This window comes from Pinus tabuliformis, chromosome 7 (assembly GCF_031772625.1).
Source record: "Pinus tabuliformis cultivar Carrire ecotype Pingquan chromosome 7, CPIR1, whole genome shotgun sequence".
Lineage (NCBI taxonomy): Eukaryota > Viridiplantae > Streptophyta > Pinopsida > Pinales > Pinaceae > Pinus > Pinus tabuliformis.
The window spans coordinates 681,869,835-681,886,530 of NC_142293.1; the positions used below are offsets into that span (position 1 = coordinate 681,869,835).

At 38.4% G+C, this 16,696-nt stretch overlaps 1 pseudogene across 1 annotated transcript; it reads left to right on the plus strand.

The window, feature by feature from the left end:
- The first annotated feature begins 12,895 nt into the window (after nt 1-12,895).
- Nucleotides 12,896-16,037, plus strand: LOC149249309 (LOB domain-containing protein 25 pseudogene; annotated as a pseudogene). The gene is made up of 2 exons (XR_016266754.1): nt 12,896-13,630; nt 13,759-16,037. The product of XR_016266754.1 is annotated as an LOB domain-containing protein 25 pseudogene (transcript).
- Nucleotides 16,038-16,696: the final 659 nt, after the last annotated feature.

The following is a 16,696-nucleotide window of genomic DNA, read 5'->3' on the forward strand; positions in this document are numbered from 1 at the left end:
AGTTTCGCTTGAAACCATGTATGACTCTTGAAACAAGTTGGGTAAAGTACAAGAGGCCTTGTACACCTATCACTACTTGGTTATCTATCAACATACCTTTGTATGAAGATCTTGTTTTCTTTAGTCCATGATACGTCAAAGGAAAATACGTACTGTTCGAGGTGAACCTTGGTGAAAACACAACACCTGCATGCTAACTAGTGTCACCTACTCTAGTCGGTTTTTTTTGGGTTAACCCTTGTCAGCTCAACCAAGTAAAGTAAGGTGAGGGGGAAAACCTTAACAAGAACATTAGAGGTATATATTAAACTACTTCTCTGAAGGAACAACCTCTTCTGCTCTTAATAAGTCAGGATCCCTCTTCCACCTCTGAAATGAATAAGTGTTGTGCACAGTTATGAAAATAAAAAAATGAAAAAGTGAAAAGTGAAAATTTAAAAAATGAAAAAGGAATAAGGTGAAAGAAGAGAAAGGATTCCTGCGTAGAGAGGTGATGCAAGTAACTCCGCTGGGGTACTGACCAGGCTCCCTGACAGTGGAGTGATGCTTGTGTTCCTATGTGGCTCCACCGGGGCACTGTCTAGGCCTGTTGGCAGCGGAGCAACGCCAGAGATGAAACTAAGACTCCGATGATTATATTGCTTGTGCACCAATAACCCCAATCGAAGCAACTGTGTTTCCTTGGCTTGGAATGTGTGTCAATCGACCAAGAGTTTGGCAGATGCTACATCTTACAATCAGGCTAGTGTGAAACCAAGATGAACTAAGAACTGAACAATACTTCCGGAGGTGTTAGACTTGTTTTTCACGAACAAGGTCCATTTAGAAAGATGGAGTTCTACTAGTGTGTCGCCAAGTGTTGTAGCGACTACAACCTCCCTCCAAAATTTTGCCTTAGCTTCGTTTTGGAGCCTCCTTACCAACCTTTCACAGCAGCATGTATTGTTGCGTCAAGTACACAAGCTCCAGTGATTTTCTTGCAGAAAGGTAGTTTATCTATCAGAGCTTGATGCATTCCCCTCACAAGTTATTTCTCTGGACTTGGTCCAGCTGCAAGCCGAGCATCTCCTTCAAGAAAATGCACAATTATGGAGGGAAACTAGCCTTCCCTCTAGAAATTGCACAATCTAGTCTGGAAGCCTGCTGGGCTCTAGAATTGTGCAATTCTACCAGTCAGGCTTCATCCAGAAAATTGCCCAATTCTTCACAGCAATGCTTCTCAGCTTAGGAATTGCATAATCCTGGGCAGCAGTGAACTACTTTGCCCAGAAATTGTGCAAATATTTTGGCCAGCCAGCCTAGCTCCCATCTAGAAATGTGCATTTTCTCCCAACAGTTGAGAAACCTCTTGCATGTGCAATTGGGTTGACCAGTTCCACCCGGGACCAAGGAAACTTGACTTGCATTCATGGCTTTCTTTTCCTAGAATAGCAAAAGGCAATATGCAAAAAGCATCCCTTGATTGAGGGAGCTATTTTTAGCAACTGGAGGTCACATGCAAAGATCATTTTAGAATCTTTCCTCCAAGTGTCGCTTTTTCCTAGATTTGTGGCATGCGTGTCATGAGCCCAAACTTATTTATTCGACACATCATAGATCATTCTTTCACATTGATCTCGGAGCTCTGACATCCCACAACAAATCCAGGACACTTCAACACATCCGACTAAGCTATTCATGAGTAAGTGGTCTCAACTTGTCTTTTTCAGTCACTTTTTGTGTTTTCACTTATGTGAGTACTATTTGCTTGATTTCTTTGAATTCTTGCTATCTTTTATATGCATACTAGCTTGTACTAGCACCATTTTAGTTTTCGTTGCTATCTCACGATTGTAGCATGCATGAAACTATTTTGCACAAACGGTCGCTGATTCGATGACCAACTTCACCCACATGCATGTTGCTCTATTTTCTGAATCTTTCATTCAATGTTTGCATGCACAATCAATCAATTCTGCTTAAATTTAGTATTGTCATGCAATATCTTTCACATTTACTTTTAGTTTCTCGTCGGTGGGTTTGGGCAGCCTTGGCCCAGACTCTGCCTCACCAATAAAGCATTGCGTAATCTTGATAGGGAAGGCTCTTCCTTCCTTTCCATAAATATGCATTTATGCCTAGCAACTATTTCCGAGGCCTGCTTTGCGCAATCCTGAGGGACAGTGACTGCTGTCCTAGAAAATTGCACAATGTAGTCACTGAGCCTGCAGTCATTGCCAGCTAAAATTGCATATTGCACAATTCCAACATTCAACAGTCAGCCTAGAATGCACATTGTGCAATTCTAGTAGCTAGTCAGCCTCCCCAAACATCCCAGACTACTTTTTACGCAAGTCTGGCAGCTAGTCTCCCAGCCTCCCAAAATAAATTACGCAATCCTTGCTAGTCTTTCCCCAAGTATGTGTTATGTTGTTCCTCCAATTTGCTTTGGTTTTCGCTAACAGATTTCTTGCCATGCATGTCGCTTTGTCTCTATATCTAGCAGGTGTTCATCCGCCTCTTGAAAGTTTATGATCAATGGCCTCCAAGAGTGCAAGATTAAAGAACACTGATGGAAGTGAAATTGGAGCAACGGTTGAGCAAGTGTCTATGAGTCTACAGATCTATGAATACACTAAGCTGATTCTAGACAAGGACATCAACCTAAAATGACAAGAGGTCAATGATTCATTTACATGCACATTTGGGGAAACCTCATAGACCGTCAGGTATGGGTGAACATTCACAAGTTCGGCTTGTACTGGATTGCATGCAGATACCTTGTGTTCCCATGCATGGACATGATACATTGGATCGTCTCACACACTAATCTCGAGACGATGACCTTGAGTAGTGTCAGCGAGACGAAGATTGCAACCTTCAGGATAGAGGATTATGATGACATGTATTAGATGTCAGATCCCGTGACGATAATGGAGACTCCCTTCATCTTACCCAGCAACAATGCCAACTTGAGATACATTCTGAAGAGCTAGGTAAAGGAGTTGGCTAAATTCAGGATGACACCCAACCAAATCTACAAGACAAAGATACTACAGAAGGCATATCAATACTTTTTCATCTTTGCATGTCGATTATATGGCCAATAAAGCACGAAAACCTTCCCACAGAGTTGGGTGATCGCACTGGACCAACTCGCTAGAGAGGGAAAACCATACAACTAGTCTGGTATGTTGGCTCATCAACTGAAGGAACAAGTAACAAGGGCTCGAAAACTGCCCAAAGGTATGCAAGCAGAAATCTACATGTCCGCCTATATCTTGGTTGCAGTCTATGCCCGACAGGAGTTCATGGGCCTGAAGCTAGCATGGTCACCGATGGAGACTGTTGTGAACACTTATTATAAGTTGTTGTCCGAATGCAGCTTTAGAGGAGTTATCACATGATTGTCTGATCATTTTGTCACCCTGGTTTACAAGATGATATTCGAATAGGATCCACCCTACATGTCAAAGGCAACAATGGAGGCACTGATAGACATAGTTGATTGGTATGCCTCACCGTCTGGCACCTTCATACATATGTACAACATGGAGAAGCCTCTGCATTTTCTACCAAAGTTTTTCGTGGAGATACTCGTCATGCAGGGAGTAGCATATCAGATCTCAATAGGATTGGCAGTTAGACTGCACCAAAAGAGGAAGGCGTCTTGGCCCTCTCTTCCATTATGGATTGGGTTATATGAGATCTGAAGTTTCAAGCATGAGGATGTCGAAGCAGAGAATAAGAATAAGTGCCCATTTGACCTCCGAAGTTACAATCGATATGACCCACATTGTCTTGTGAAAGATTGTTGCACAAGAGGATAATTAAATTGGACCCACAGGGCATTTCATTGGGTGGAGGAGGACCCATGGAGATATTATTACAATTTCTCCAGACCCAATGAACAAGTCGGCTTCGCTGTGGAGTGGTTAGCGAAGCAATGTGAAGTAGCATCCCAGAGAGCACTAGAAGCAACAACAACAATAGAGGTGAACATACCAGTGCGCGATAAGGGCAAGAGGAAGATTGTCAATAGCATGGAGGAAAAGCAAAGTTGCAAGTTCCGAGTATATCCAGTTGTGGAGAAAGCAGCTATGGCTATAGAGGCAAAGAGGCAACAACGCGATAAGTGAATCGCACAAAGGCAGAGAAAGAAATGAAGAATGGAGGAAACAAAGAAGGAGTTGCATGAGTTGAAGGAGCAACTACGAAAAGAAAAAGAGTTTCACAAACAGGAGAGGGAAGTGTAATAACAATAGGTGCAACAGGGAGTGCAACATGTGCAAATAGATGAAACACTGCCCGTACAGGTAGTGGACTCATCAAAACAGCTGGCATCAAGTAAATAGGGTGAACCATCGCAGGAGCAGGACTTCGCTTGTGAGATAGAGAAAGCACTTCGACAGTTGGATATGGATATGGAGCTATGTGAATTAGAACAATACATCGACCTCATGCCTCATCACCAAGAGGTCAACTTGCCCACTTCACTGCATCTAGAAGATGAGTAAGTCTCAAGCGACCAAGGAGGCACTGCGATACTTAGAGATCAACCGGAAGGAGAGATGCACAACATCTCATTCGACGAGTCTCAACATAGTTGTGCAGTCTCACAAAGTGTTGAGTCCAGATGATCATAAATCTCATGCGCAATTTGATGAACAAGTGACCATGTCTGACATGCGCAAACATCCAGTAGCCTTGGCCGATGCTACCAGAGTGTATGCCAAAGCCATTAGCTCATGCGTTCACTTTCTGATAGCTGAGAATGAGCGAATGATTAACGAACTACAGACAACCAAGAAAGGAGGAGAGTTGGTTATAACATCTGCCCGAGCAGAACTAAAGAAGGCAATAATAGATGAAGTGTTGTCCCTTGACATAGTCTTGTGGGAGTTGTTTTCCAAATTTGGTACCATGCATAAGGCAGTCGTCCATCTCAATGGATGGTAGCAGCGATGTGTTAGAAGAGCACATATCTTGGTGAACGTGCATACTGTTGTTGATTATATGCAAACATGGACGATGAGATACAAGGGAGCCCCGCTTGACTTACCTAAGATGATGAAGCCTAGAGTGGTCGAGTTGAAGACAGATATTCGAAGTCAATTCTGTAACTATGAAGAGCTCCTGCAACTCATCACTAGTATATACTCTTCCCATGCAGGTGTATTCAAGAGTATGGATGTTGTGGTGCACGCACATGTGATCCCGTCTATTGGGACTCTCACCTATGTGAAGACAAAGGCACAAGTCCAACCAGAGCTTAACTCATACTTTGACGAGTTGATGTGCATTGCCACCAGCCCAGACTTGCCCATTAGTGCAGACATCATGCACAAGTATTTTGATGGTCATACTGGATTGAAGACAATGATGCGCATGCTTTTAGACAAGTTTTACAGAGGAGCTCGAGTAGTGTACCTGGATGTTATGGAGGCAAGAGTTAGGTTCTAGAAAGATGTCACCTTGGAGCATGCGGACACCATCGCGGACTACTGGTCTTGGAATCACTACGCTACTGTCAACCACAATGAATATGTCGAAGAGGTGGCCTTCCAACAGTTGTCCGAGTCATAGTGATGTCTAGCATGGCTTGCTCAAGCCATTTTGTCTGACATGGGTACATGTGCATTGTAATGTAACATCTTGTCACGTGTAAGTTCAAGTGTCGATAGTTGGATGTAATAGTCATAGAGTAGATGAAGAGTCATGAGGGTAGATGAATTGTCACAGAGGGGAATGTCAAGGGTTGCCCCACCCTTTGCTATAAATAGTCCCTCATAACTCATTGTATAGGCTTTTGGTTAGCCAAGCTTCTGATAAGACTATCTTGGAGTGAGCTTGGACAATATTGTAATAAGCCTTGGCTTCTCCACTGTGCAGAGCTAGTATATCTCTTTGGAGGAGCAAGCAGTTGTGGCTGTAATGTTCCACTGTCGGAACTAGCAGTTGGACATGAATGTATTGTATGACTAGAACTTACACTTCTTAATATAACAAGAGCCAACATGTTTCATGCATATGTTGTATTGTATTCTATGTTATCTGGTTTACTCTAAATAATATATGTATATGTTTGCTTACGCATGCATGTATAGATTTCTATGTATGTATGTATGAATGTTTTTGAAATGTGTTGTTGGTTTAACCATTACTTTGGATGGCTATCTAACTTGCCTTCCATGTTATGATGCATCTTTTCTCATGTGTTCCCTTCTTAACTCCGTGCTATCACAAGTTTCCAAGGGTCGCACTCATCTCAACCCTTATGTGTTAGAACCTCTCATGCACCTTCCTTGGCTCACTGCATATGTCACACCCTTGCTACCAACAAAGTTATCTTAATTTCCTCTGTACGAAATCGCGGTCAAGTCATTACCGTACGACCCACTATTGGGACTCCTACACCAAATGGTCTGAGGTCTAATTGGGACATCTTACAGAGGAAATCCCCTGACATGTTGGCGGGTCTAGCACCATCAACATATGGTTATGATTTAGCATACATAATTATATCGATGACTAGTATTAAGAACAAATATTATCGATGATTATTGAGTGTGGTAGGAGACCACCTGAATTCACTTACATATGATGAACCAATGACCTCTGATTTGATTTGAATTGCATACTATTGTCTAAAAACAAATAAATTTCAATTAAAAATGTGTTGTGAATTCTAATGACATGTTAGTGGCTATATGAAAAAGTTAGTTTCTTTGTCGAACGAATCACACATGGGTGGTGGGGTTTTACAAATAGATGGAACTTCATGGGAGGGGTTGGGAAACATTGTTGATTTTACTCGCTAGAACTCCCATTGTTACTTGGAATGAAAGGTGTTGGGACACCTTTTCCTTGAAGATCACAATGTCATGGGGGAAGAACTTTGTTTGGGTTGCTCATGAGGAATTTACTGGGGGGCACACATCTAGGTGGGTACCTTGATCCCCAACAACATTAGTCTCACTATAGAGGGTGGCATAGGAGAGGATAACAATCTTTGTCATCACACTTAGTTTTTCCCCTCGTAGTCACTAGATGCCTAAAGGGAAAATGACATGACACCCTTCGAACTTTGAGGGAATTTCTTAAAGGGCATGACCAACTTGGAATCCTTGGCATCAAGAATAAAGTGATTGGCATGGCACCCTTGAAACTTCAAGGGAATTTGTTGAAGGGCATGACTATCTTGGCATCCTTGACATCAGGAATAAACTGTTGAAATATAATTAAGATATGATAATCATACTAATTCACATAATGTAGTGAGTGAGGTTTTAGAACCAAGTTAACTAAATCAAGACTAAACCTTGGGTTAAAGAGAAAATAGGAAGAAATAAAAAGATTAAACCAATTGAGTAACTATACCCTTCCCATGTCTGGAAAATCTTAGGTGTATAACGTGCACATAAAGTAACTCCAAAGTATGTAAGTGTTTTAAATAAACAAAAAGCAAAAAATAATATAGAGTTAATTACAAACATTAATCCTAGTATAATTTAACCTCATTGAAAAAAGAGGGTGGCGAAAGAAAATAAAGAATAATAATTTAAATTAGAGAAATTTAGTTTCATGAGAGAACCTCCATGTGGCAAGAGCCAACACAAGGATCTCCATCTAAGAGTCAATTTGAGATAAACTAGGGTGTAGTTGGGGAACCAAATATGAGACCTACCAGTTGAATTCAGTAATGAACACAAAATAATGAGTATAAAAGGGGGATCAAGAGACAAATAGGAGAAGAAATAGGGAGTCATGTTGGGGTGAGGGAAAATATTATTTTTAAATAAGAATTTAAGTAAATAATTTAGGAGATCCTTGGTGAGAGGTTGACACATGGATGGGTGAATAATCAAACTTTTATATTAATAAAAATAATTATTTTTTCATGAAGTGACAAGTGTCACCTATGAAGCCTCTTATAAAAGAAGAAGCAAGCTATGGGAGAGGGATCACTTTTTTCCCTACTGTTGGATGGATTACATAATGCTATTGTGAGTGACTATGAAGTCTATAGTGAGTTTGGTGTGGTGGAGGCCATTAGAGAGGGAACTCTTGAGCCAGGAGTGCTCTCCTCCATCGGCTAGTATTCTTCCTCTACTTTATAGCCCCATTGTAGCTCAGGGGTCTATGGGGAAGAAGAGTACCCAAGGAGTAGGCTGGGAGGTCAACTAGTGAGTCAACAACATTCAGTCGGGACACAACATCCTTCACACGTGTATGCAGACAACAACAAGGGAGTGCAAGAAGCAACAAAGCCGAGATCAAATCTCCACCCCTTTGGTGAATGGTACCTTTCTTTTCCATAAAGTTCTATTACATGCTTGATAATGATTAGATTACAAAAGTGAAGGATATATAATGGTTGAATTGTAAATTGATGGACTATTGATGTATGTGCCTTAAAATTAATATGTGATTATATATATATATATATATATATATATATATATATATATATATATATATATATATATATTCGTCCTAAGGGAGGTCCCTACACATTGTTTCTCATTAGCAAAAAATAATTTGATGACATTGCTCTAAGGCACATTCAATCATGATGGATAGGCTCCTTGATTCCTTCATCCTCCTATCTTTAAGAAGATCACACTCTTCAGGCTTTCATTTTTTTTATTGTCTTTCAAACATCCCCAATTCTCTTTGCATCTCCCCCATTGTTGTTATTTTTCACCACAAGCTTTACTTTCAATGAGATACCTTGGAAGGCCAACTATAGTAATGGTTTATTTTAACTTCCAAGTAAATTTTAGACATTTTCTCAACTTCACCTAAAAAATGCCCTTTCCAAAGTTTAAAAAATATTTTGACAAGGATCCAATTTGAGCTACAAGAAACCATAGGAATCCTCTTGTCTTCCAAGTCATTTATCTTTTTCTTGTACATTAAGTACCCATTCACAACTATATTCTCAATGGGGGAAAGATTCACCTCTTTGAGGAGGATAAGATAGGGTGTATAACCTTTAATTTTAAGATTAGAAGTTATAAATTCTTTTGGATTCACTCTTTATTTTTTCATGATTCTCTAGAGATATGCAACCTAAAACCTCATAATCATAGGAAATGATAGGAGTGATGAGTGTCTCAACGAGGAGTTTCTTCTTATTCTATCTAGCTAAAAGTTCATTGATTTACAACTATTTCCAAGTCCATGTTGAGCTTTCCACCCTCCATTTATTGTTTTTTCATTGTTGTAGGTCCAATCAAGTTTGTAATGAAGATCAATTCCAAGGCATTTGCTTTAAGTCATTTCTTCCAAGCTTTTGTTATCATACATGAAGTTAGCATTAAGCGGTATTCTTGGATTTTATTTCCATTATATTTCTTTTATCAATATTAACAATCATAACCATACTAGCACAAAAGTGCTCGAGAATTTTTAGTCACTTTTCAAGATCATAGGGATTCTCACCATAAGAAAAATATCATTAGCATAAATAAGAATGATAATTACAAGATAAATTATTCAGAAGTCTCTTAACGAAATAAATGTGATGCATAATACTTTGAAATTAAGACATGATTTATGAATTTAGATTAAATTTTACTTAGTAAGATGGCATGCCATCTTTGTAAGAACACTATCATGACAATGTAGTATAAAAAGGTCACTTTTTGGACATTTTCTAACATATTTTCTAATGGATTTTTTCTATTTACTTTTTTATGATTAGAGGAATTGGTAACAAGGTGGATCTCTCATTGATATGATACAAGATCTATTTTGACTATTGTGGCCCGATCTCATTGATATGATACAAGATCTATTTTGACTACCATGGCCCCACACATGTTACACAAGTTAGTCGAGGTTTGAATCCCTGATGTCGCATGGAGTGCCTTAACACCGCACCTTATCGACAACTAATTTGCAACGTAGGGGCAACAAATTAATTTAAGTTGTAAGAATTTTCTTCAATGTTTAGGAATAAGACTACAAAATACAAATACAATGTACATCTCAATTTATCACCTCCTTACTTTTCAATTGATTTTGCTAGAAATCTGACAAAAAATTAGGAAAATTGTGATTTAAGTTTTTTGATTTTGCACTATATAAATACACTAAAGGTTTTCCAAGAATTTGAATTCATTTTTACATTTAAAAATAAAATTTAAATGAAAAACATTACGATCTAAACAAAAATTATTACCAAATTCCAACAAAAAGATTCCAATTTTTATTTCAAACTACACTTTATCATAGTAATAAAACTTATCATATATTATAATTTACGTCAATATCTCCCTCATCCTAGTAAACAAGAATATCTCGCTCATCCTCTCCCTATCATCACTATGATACAACTTGCATCAATATCTCCCTCATTCTATCCCTATCATCATTATGTTATAATCTAGTAAACAAAAAAGCAGAAAGTCAAATAGCACTATTTTCCCATTACTTTAACAAGTACCACCAACCATACTTACACTTAGTTCACATTTGTTTGATTTCTACACTCTTTGTATGAAGGGGATGCATTCCTAAAGAGAAACCGAAATTCTTGTTTTGTCGTGCAATGATAATGGTACATCTGTATCAAAAGGAAATATTATATCATCACTGCTTTCCCCATTAAAAAACCTGAATACGAGACACAGCAAGCATTGTGGCTAATTATGTGAGACTATATACAATGGACTTTGACCGGCTAGCTAAAAGGTATCTATACATTTGAAGAGGAATACTTTTAAATGTAGCACATGCGCCATACCAAATGTATCTTGTAATTTTTAAATTGTTTCGGAGTTTCCACTTATGCCAATATAGGCGCTGTGCATAATCCCTATATCTCCTTATATAGTAAAAGTCCCCGTGCACTTATGCAATCATCGAGATTTTAAAATGGGTCAGAGATTTGAATAGAGAGAGAAAAAAAGTTGGTTGGCTAAGAGATTTGAACAGCCAGGAAAAAAATATAATAGTGCTTCAGAAAACATGACTGAAGTAAGCCCATGAATTGTACTCCATTTTATTGTTATATGTACTAAAGTAATCCCATGAATTGCGCTCCATTTTATTGCTTTGTGTAATGATTTGCTGGGAATTATTGGAACAGGGCCTTAATACATATAATATATATACGTAAAGAAGAAGGCTGCAAATTTGCATTCTATGGCAATTGCTATATATCATAGATTATGTTGGGTTGACTGTGCGCGTGCCTCTGACCTCGGTCTCTCCAGAGTCCATACCTCTATTCTTACATTGCCTACTTTCTCTGACAATCTTCTCTAGATTAGATTGCGCATCTTCTGAGCATTATATACATTATAGAATTCATCGAGCCCTGAGTGGATGTATACGGCACTGATCTCAAAAATCCAAGCACAGTGAAGTCAGGATATATATATATATATATATACACACGGTTCTCTCAATGTTTATGGGACTTTACTATTTTTGAAGTTCATCCACCATATGATCAATCTCAATCACTGAATTATGCTAATTAACAACCTGCTACAGGAACTTTCCATTTGATGCAATTAGAAATAAGATATCATGGCAAACTTTTCCTATAGAATAGCTGGAAATTAATCAAATAATGCAAGAAATATTCTTGGTGTTGTGCTGTTCGTGGCATTTTCTGGTAAATATGCGACACAAACGAGGCTCTCTGCTGCCAGATTATTTACAGTCATTGGTTGAGATCTGACTTGACATACATAGTATATTGATGATCCATGGCCGCGCTTTTGATTTGTTTGGGGATTGCTATTACAGGCGTGTTCATTTGTTCATGTTTATATATACGTAAACAATTACGTATTCCGCGTCATCCAACAGCTTTGATTCCTTGCTTTTCGTCCATATTAGGATATTCGTTTTGACTTTGATATCAATAATGAAAGGTTCATGAATGTATTAATTATGTTTGTAAACTCCATGGAGATCGAGAGTCGCACGGTAACAGAGGATGATAATGCAGGATGCATTTTGCAAATGCGTTGTCCACCGAGGCCGCAATTTACCCGAGACTTAAATTTTTAATGAAATTGTAAATAGATCTAATATTATAAAAAAAATTAAAATACCTAAAATCTTAAAGCTTAACCATTGTAACCCAGATTAAAATTTGTAAGAATTTCCATTATTTTCCAACAAAATTGTATCACTACTCTTTTGGAAATGTTTAGATATGCTTGGGATAAATATAAATTAAAAAAGATTAATTAAAATGATTTTGGGTGATTGTACTATGTAATTATTATGTTTTTCTTTTCACATTCAAATATTTTTGATATTGATAGGATGAGTTTTTTTATTTTTTTTTATTGATATTATAATAATGAGTTTTAATGTTTAGATGAATATTGTTGTTAATTAAATAAATATGAAAAACAATTTATCTGTTGTTTGTTTTATAGGGTTTTTGGTATATTTTTTTATTTTAATTTGTTCAAAATTTATTAAGGATTTTTTGGAATTGTAAGTGTGAGTTGTAAATTTTTCACAATTCTAGTATCTTAACTGTTTTTCAAAACCCTGAATCCTCACAATCCCAAGATCCTAAGATTTTTCAAGATACTGAATCCATATATATAATCAACAAAAATTAAACAAAAATTAAAATTTGGCTCCATTCTAACTTAAAAACTCCAACATGTTTTAACTTGGTAACAGCAATTTCACTGTCGGAAAGTGACGAATTTCTTTCAAAAATAAATAAATTATAAGTTCAATCTAATGAAGCTAAACACAAAACTAGAAATAGAATTAGAAAGGCCTTCCAGATGCCCACCCCTTTTAGTCCTCCACTTTGGGCAGATTGTATTCCAAGCCTGTGGTCCATACCCATCCCCCTGTGGTCCATACCCATCCCCGTCTTTCTGTTTGTCTTCCTTTCACATCACAGCTTTCATTGTTTGGGAATAGCTGATAGGTACTTGGAGTACCATCTCCATCTTCCAATTCTTCCAGGCTGTGATGCCAACATTACCAAACCTAACCGTTAACTCCTGTACATCGCCTCCTTCCTTGTTTTTATCAGTGTGGTGTCTGGTGCAACGACAAAAGTTGAGCCCCTGAGGAAACTGGGATCTCGATTTAGTCATATTTATGCGCAGAGGCTAGTCACCGGAGATCGATCGCAGGACTCGGAAATTAAATTAGATTACGATATTGATCATCCTGTTTCCAGAAACAAATGGGTTACTTTCGTCTCTGATATACAGTACTTGAGCGTTGGTAACAGTACTGGATTGGGCGTTTGTACGCGAGAACGGAAGATCTTTGAATTTCGAGTAGTTGTGGCGATTCCTATGAGATACAGGCGTACCATATGACACTCAAAGCACAGTGTTTTGATTCAGGGTTAACTGTTCATAAAATGCTTAGTTGAGCACAAGTTAGGGTTCAGCCCAATTTCCACTCAAAAGTTGAGCCCAGATCGCCACTAGGGTTGGTACTTTGACTGCTAAATTCGTCATCAACGGAGGCCGTGTGGCACTCAAATAAACGTAGATTTGCTCAGTTGAGTGTGCCTGCGAAATTTCAGCAACCCAATTCGGGTACTTACCCGGACGATTTCGATCTTGCAGCTAGTCTGCCCGTCGGGAATTTAAAAATTAGAGTATACAAACCATAACAATCTGTATATCAAGAAAAGGTGCGTTCTCTGGTTATTTTCTGAACTGATTCAAATAATTATTTACCTTGTAGGTAGTCATATTTATGTCTCAGGTACTGACTTCTTTTCCGCCATAGTAAAGCATGTTGGTTTATCTTCCATAGCAGAGATGGCTTCGAATTCGTCGAACTCACCCTGCGCTGCCTGCAAATTCCTAAGAAGAAAGTGTACTTCAGAGTGCGTATTTGCGCCGTATTTTCCTCCAGAAGAACCTCAAAAATTTGCCAATGTTCACAAGTTTTTCGGAGCAAGCAACGTGACCAAAATTCTCAACGATTTAGAGCCTCATCAGCGGGAGGACGCGGTGAATTCTCTGGCCTATGAAGCCGAAGCTCGTTTGAAAGATCCCGTTTATGGGTGCGTTGGAGCGATCTCCATTCTGCAGAGACAGGTGCAACAGCTACAGAAGGAACTGGCGGCTGCCCATGCGGATCTCCTTCAGTACACCTGTGCAGCGGAGCCTGTTCTTAATCCACATAGTCCAGCCTCCACGCTGCCAGCTTATTCCAGAGTTCACATGATTCATGCCGCAGCTAGGGAACAACAGCAGCAAAATTTAGTGGAATTCCCTAATTCTAGAGAAGAGCTACAGCTGAATAAAGAGCAGCTTCTAGAATTGGCCTTGAGAATCGGGGGTTCCTACGAGGCTGGCCTCGCTGCACTGGGTGTGACAAATCATGCCTATGCACTGTATTCTTCAGGCAGGCCTGCCAGCGACGGCGGTAGCGGCAGCAGCGGAGGCAGTTTTTGACACTTGTCTTCCCCTTGGTCTTTTGTTATAGCCTTTTTCTGATATCTAAATTGCATGTATGGGGGACTGTTTTTTATTAGATATCAGATGGTGAAATTTCCTCATCAAACTGCCACTGGTATTACTGTAGATATAATGCTTTTTTGGTTACCATACTGACCGTGTTCTATTCTGCAAGTTGGATGGAAGCTTCGTTATATGTTATCAGGTGCTGATGTGAAAATTTTGCAATAGCTGCGTCTATAAATCACCTCTTGAAGAGTGGCACTATCTTTGGGTTTGCTGCAGAAGTCTATCGAGTGAGTGTTGTAAATCTGCTTTTCAAATATTTCATGCATAATCTGCTTTTCAATATTATCTGGTGAATCCTCGAAGAATAAAATATATTCTCCTCTTTTATGCCAGTTCTTACTTTTTTTTGCTATCATATCGTTTGATCGGTGAGATAAATCTCGCGAATATCTCACAGAAAATAACACTTCTCGGGCTTGTCGATAACGCCGGAAATTCAGGATTAAATTTGTATTTTTTACATCATTTCATGGTTTGCTGGTTATTCACAGGCAGAGAAATCACCAAAAGCATGAATCATGCACAACTCCTCAAATCCCGGGATTACACATAAATTTCTGTTAGCTTAAAAGATGTGCAAATAGTGGTATGACGTCGTTCCATAGATTTAGGGATGTATTTAAATGAGATGTTTGTTGCAGTTACAGCCCGTGAACCTATTTACATCAAGTAAGGACAAGGAACTCATATTTTAGGGATGTATTTAAATGGGGATGTTTGTTGCAGTAAAAGAGCCCGTGAACCTATTTACATCAAGTAAGGACAAGGAACTCCTATCTCGGATATTCTGAGATTATGTTCCCTATTCAACACCATGCAATTTTTCTTTGCTATGAACCCTGTCTATGGTCTTCCATGGTTTTTAGGTTTGACAGATTGATACTCGAGCATTGTGAACCGTTGCTTCTGTGAGCTAGATTTATAAATATCAAAATTGAAATCTTACCATTGAAGACAGAACCAGGTTGCAGATCTTCCTTCAAAGAGGGGTATAGACTCAGAGCCAGTTAAGTTTCACTTCTCTGCATATGTACAGGACGTATTTATGAATGCTGGATCTATCAACTCCATATAGGGAATCTTCTTTTCCTTATCTTTTTTATGGCTTTTTATGTTATGGGGCACTCATGTATGTTGGATTCATCAATCTTTTGATGGCTTTATATTATTTTGTAGAACTGGAGGTATGGATTACACATATTTTTTTGTCTCAGATATAAGGCAGAGAATAGTAGAAAGATATTAATCGGTACATAAAGAAAAATCCATAAGAACTGATGACTTTGTTTTGAAAAACTCAGTGAATGTACTCTCTTTTTTATTAATGAAAAAAAAAAGAAACCGTTGTTTAGATTGAAAAAAAATTCTTAAGACTGCGAAAAATATTGCATAAACTGCGAGGTGCTTGAAAACTGCAAATTTTCTTTGCTTATCTAGCGCAAGTCTCAGAGAAGAGCTTGATCTCAAATATTTTTAAAATGCTGCAAGGAATACGCTTTGCTTTTGTGCAGTTGGAATTTTTGCAAGGGTCGGGGGTTTTGCGGGTGTTGCGGATCAATGTCTCAGACGAGTCTTTCTGCGCCGGATTATTTACAACTATAAATATGGTGAGATCCCACTACATTTATAACATATTGTAGATATATATCCATGCTTTTCATCAGTTATGAGTATTAGTATTTGTTGTTTCTGCATTGTACATTCTGCAATAAAACCAGATTATTTTACCTGTGTGAGTTATATTTATAAACTTCAAATTTGATGACCTGTCTCAGTTATATTTGTAAACTTAACTAAAATTAACTAGTGATCACATGTAGAACTTCATTCCTGTCTGTTGGATTTAGAATATTATATAAATCCAAAATCCCCCACCACTCCAGTAGATTTGGCTATGGATAACCTAGAGGTGAATTTATTAATGTATAAATTTGTAATTTGAAAATTGCCAGCTAACAAAACTAGCAATCGGCAGACTGGAAACGTCCTCAAGCTCCATCCTTTTTTCTCCCATGTTTTCGGCAAATTCGAATCCAGTCGCTGCCCCCCAATTTTTGTGATTAGGTGATGCCTTGCCTTCCTTGATCTTCCGGCAATTAATGGCACCATCACAAATCCTGAGCGTTATCTTTACAGTCCCCTTCCTTCTAGGGTTTGTCAGTGCGGCCTCTAGGGCAACAGAAGAACATGAGCCGTTAAGGAAACTCGGATCTCTATCTAGT